Below are 4,909 nucleotides of genomic sequence, written 5' to 3' on the forward strand. Positions count from 1 at the left end.
TCCATCACACTCACCACACCATGGAAATGCCTTGAGTCCTGGACAGCAACTATAGTCAACCAATCCATCCCCACCTCTTCAAAAAGTAGCCATCGATCTGTTACAGCCAGGTGAAACATCAGCTTTCCCTTGGCCTTCTCCAGCTGCTAGGGTCCTCATTACTGAGGCATCTGCGTGCTGCGTCATGCACAAAGAAATACCACCTAAGGTTGCTGGTGAGTGTCCAAGTCTCACAGCCATATAGTAAGATAGGATGCACCAGGTTGCTAAAGATTTTATTCTCCTTCCATCTTCCATTAATTTTCTTTAATTGCCTTGCAAAGGTATTGGTATTGCCAAAGACCTCTGCCCAGGGACCTCATGATACTTTGAGTTCTTTCTAGGTGTCTCTTAATCTCAAAGGCTGAGGACACAGATAGATGAATGTCACTGCTGAATGTCTTTACAAGTTCAAAGACAGGAAATCATTGAAAGGCTGGATCTACATCTTGATCAGGACAATCGCAAACCCTGATATTCCCATTCCTCACTCAGCTTCTTAAGTGCTCCAGTTGGGGTATCCATTGAAATCAAGGTCAGAAAACTTTTCCTTGCCTTTCTGCCACCTTTAAAAAAAATCACCACAGACTCACTATTAATTGCTTTGAACACTCACTTGACCAAATTCCATTATGCTTTTGAAAAATGCATGTTTCTTTGTCAAACTTGCAGAAAACAGTCTTTTTGGAAACACTGTCAGTAGACATTGTAACATCATGACGTTGATTACATTTTGTGTACGGCACTGTAGTGTTGTTTGTCAAGGGGACCAAGCACTGCCAGCCTTTACCTCTGTGGACTGTGGAATAGCTAGTGTGCCACCCTGTTGTTCTGATGTCATTCCCCTCCTAGTGTTTCTCATCACAGCTTTGTCCCTCATTGACACCGGAGCCCTGAATTAAAGCCAGACTAATAGCACAGCTGATATCAGTGTCGGTGAGCACACGGCTTACACGGCCATGTTACTGTGCATCAGTGAATCTACAACAGGTGTAGGTGTTGAGGTATGTCAGTGTGCACAGGGTGCATAAATGTATGTTATTCATTTCCCGCTTCAGTATATCCTGCATAAAAGTAGTTTAGAAATTAACCATAAAAAATATGTTCATAATCACCACTCTGTTTTCTACTTCACATGTGTACCATGTGTACACTATGAGACATGCACGGTAATGTATTCTTGCACATATTCATGTGCTGAAGATGGCAGACTAGCAGAAATGCCTCTGGTTTGTTGTCACGTGGCCCAGGCCTGTCAGCATGTGAACATTTTTATTTGATTAAAATGGTGATACAGCCCTCACTACTGATGACTGTTACCCTCCGACGGATCCTAGGCAGTCCGTGACCGCCTGGGCGCCATAGTCCTTATGCCAATTTTGAGTCCACTTTGTGCTACAGGTGCAAGTTTCCAGGGAGAGAAGGTGTTGTAATCTTGCTCCATAAAACACATCTGGAACTAGACAGTCTTTGTGTCTGATAAACATTAACTGGGTATGCAAAGAATGCTGGGTAAACAGCCACCCAGGGATTCATTTTGTTAATGAGTAGTCTGCTTAGTTACATGAAGTGTCTGTTTTCCTTTAACAGTGAGTCACAACACAGAGCTGCTAAACGGAGTACACCAACATCCTCCCCCATTGCACTCCTCCGTCCTCATAGGCTCAGGAGCATTGTTGTGTAATAATGTACCTATGTAAGAAATGATTATTATGCAAGCGGACATACCTGATTTCATTATGCACAGTATTACAGTACAACTCGATGAGTTCAACTAACTGTGATTAGTTAGTTAGTTAGTGACCTATTACATAGATTAATCACAATATCTGCAAGAAGGGAACCATGTGTGATGTTGTTTTGTTGTTGTTTTTGTTGTTTGTTTTGCTTTTTAACATAGTTCTCTTTCAGGTCCACATACAACCCTGATTCCAATTAAGTTGAGATGGTGTAAAATGTAAATAAAAACAGAATACAATGATTTGCAAATCCTCTTCAACCTATATTCAATTGAATACTGTTGTGAAAGTGTAGGAACACGGACCCACAACAGGGGGCGCAAATGAACGGACAATGGAGTAAGTCAAATAACAAAGCTTTACTGTTGTGAAACTCGCACAACAAACACAACAGATAACAATTTCGGGAACAAGCCGAATTCCAATGGTGTCGTGTGGGCAGGCTCGAAGGTAGGAGACGTCTGTCCAAGTCGAACCGGAACCACTCGATTTCCACCGCCACCGAACCCCGGGAATACTGGAGCCGCCAAGTCCCGAACTCCCAGGTGACCACTGCCTCCGCTTGTCGGATCTGGTACTGCTGGCGAGGAACAAAAACAGTCAGAGGTGGGTGCGCTGCACCCAGCAACACAGACGTGGTAACACCACCTCCCCCTCTCGTCAAGTAAACACATACGTCAACATACGCTGGCTAAATTGTCAAGGGTGTTGGCTTCCTCACTCATCTCTGTTTATGTGTTTGTTTGTGGTAGTAGCCAGTGCACAAACGTGTTCAAGCGGTGTGCGTCCTTTGCACACAGACAGACTGATTTGTGTGTTTGTTTGGGTCTACATGGAGACATTTGTTGTTAAAGAAACAAGTATGAAATGACCTTAAATATACCTGACATTTACAGTGAAATATATAAATTTTTTAAATTCTGTGCAGCCTCTGTGTTGGAACAGTAATGTGGAATAGCAGGCTGTCCAGTGCAATGTGTCGGTTTGTGCATATCAATGCACAAGGCACGTACTGCAAATGTATGCACTCCTGAGCTCCCATTATCAGAAAAACAACAGAAGGTGCCACAGCAATAAATTATTTTTAAAAGGTCACGCCTAGATTTGGGGCGCAGTGATGGTGGCCAAGTTACCCATAATGCTTGGTATTTGGTGCGCTTGGTTTCAGTACAGAGTTCAAACCCAGTTCAAACCCCACCCCTGCTCATTCTCCACATAATGTGAAGCTGCGCCAGGAAGGGCATCCAGCATGAAACTTGTGCCAAAAACCAACATGCAGATCCACCTCAGATCTGTTGTGGCGACCCCGAGTGCAAAAAACAAGGGAGCAGCCGAAGGGACTTAGTTGTCACGTCTAGATTTGAGGACATTCTCATTAACAGCGACAGCAGTGCATCCATGGAACAGAGGATGTAGTAACAGCACAGAGAAAAAAGAGATAGACGAACATTGGATAAATAAGTAAATATAATAACTATATATTATAATTGGACAATATAAATGGATATAATTAGATAAATGGTAAATGGACTGCATTTATAAAGCGCTTTACACATAAATGCCTCACATTCACCTCGATGTCAGCCTGCTGCCATGCAAGGCGCCCACTACACACCGGGAACAACTAGGGGATTAAGGACCTTGCCCAAGGGCCCTTAGTAGTTTTCCAGTCAGGCTGGGATTTGAACCGAGGATTTTCTGGTCTCAAGCCCAATGCTTTAACCACTAGACCATCACCTCCCCTAAATGCATACTGTATGTATAAATGAATAAAATGTAGTGCTATTAGAGTACTGAGCTGTCTCCCGTGTATATTAGATCTGGATAGGTGTCTTGCACCTGTGTCCAGCAATTTAATGTACATCGCTAATTTAACTTTATTTCATTTTGCACTTATGCCCATTAGTAAAATTCTCATTTACATAATACTGTCTACATCACATTATCACCCACCCACAAAACTGTCTCCATCCCAACAAGCAAAAATTTGGTTTGCCCACTCAGCTTAGCAGTCAGTATCTGGACCTTGAGCTCCGCTTACTATGCTATGCTGTGATTGACATCTACAAGCAACAAGAACTTTGTCAATGTCTCAACATACGTATATGGATGTAACAGTGTAACCAGAACTGCTTACAGACGTTGCACTGTCTGACACTGTCTGATGATGTGTTTTCCTGACAGGGACGAGTTCTAACAATGCAGTGAGATATGAAAAACATCTCAAGAACCTGGGATAAAGTAGGTTTTCAGACATTATGAACAATGCCTCAACTTTTGCATCAATCTCTCTGGGTTAAAAAAAAGCCTTAAAACTATTTTATCTGCTCTCAGATCAGCGTGACCTCAGCTTCAGCACATGACCCAAACCATCACCTCATCAATCATCAGCCTAGTCCTGTTCTACTGTCTGTCCTCCACCACACCTGAAACCGGATCAGATCTGACCCTGTGACCAAAAAAAACAGCTGCTACCTCCTCTTTACAAAGCCCCACGATGCAGCCTCGCCTCACTCCGGAAGAACTCTGGGAGACCAAAGAAAACAACCAAAAAATAAAGCATCTTTGTGTCTTCATCTGGTCTGTTCAAAAAGAAATAGAAAGTGTGGATCATCAAGCTGGTGACTGAAGGTAGAGTGAACACCAAAGCTGTTCATCATGTTTCTGTAAAATGAAAACGCAATCCCTTTTTCATCGTTCTCTCCCTCCCAAACATTCTAATTTATGTCACACAAAATAACGTTTTTGACACTGAGGCTCAGAGCACACTCTAAAGTTTCCTGAATTAAAAATCTGGAATATTTTAAGAATAAATAGAACACAAGTCTATTGACGCCTTTATGGTGTCAAATCTCGCACGTAATCACGTTCTTGCTGGGGAGGCCGAGATTTCGTTGTCAGTGTAAACAAGCGTTTGCAGCAACTCGTTTGCAGCATTGCGTTATTATGGAGGTGAGTTCAACCAAAAATGTATTTAGGTGTTTAACTAAGATAATCATGAGTCTTTAATATGAATTTCATAAAAATAAAAAAAAAATCGTGTTGCTGTTAGGGTTGTGTATTGGGAACCACCGGTTCTTTTCGGGTATCCTCAAGAAATTATTTGATCCATTGACATCGATAACCTTTTT

General features: G+C 42.3%; 1 long non-coding RNA gene across 1 annotated transcript; it reads left to right on the forward strand.

The window, feature by feature from the left end:
- The first annotated feature begins 3,789 nt into the window (after positions 1 to 3,789).
- Positions 3,790 to 4,473, forward strand: LOC117515153. Its single transcript, XR_004562084.1, has 2 exons — positions 3,790 to 4,019; positions 4,113 to 4,473. It is a non-coding gene; the product is annotated as an uncharacterized LOC117515153 (long non-coding RNA).
- Positions 4,474 to 4,909: the final 436 nt, after the last annotated feature.

The sequence above is a fragment of the Thalassophryne amazonica genome, chromosome 8, assembly GCF_902500255.1.
Source record: "Thalassophryne amazonica chromosome 8, fThaAma1.1, whole genome shotgun sequence".
Classification (NCBI taxonomy): Eukaryota; Metazoa; Chordata; class Actinopteri; order Batrachoidiformes; family Batrachoididae; genus Thalassophryne; species Thalassophryne amazonica.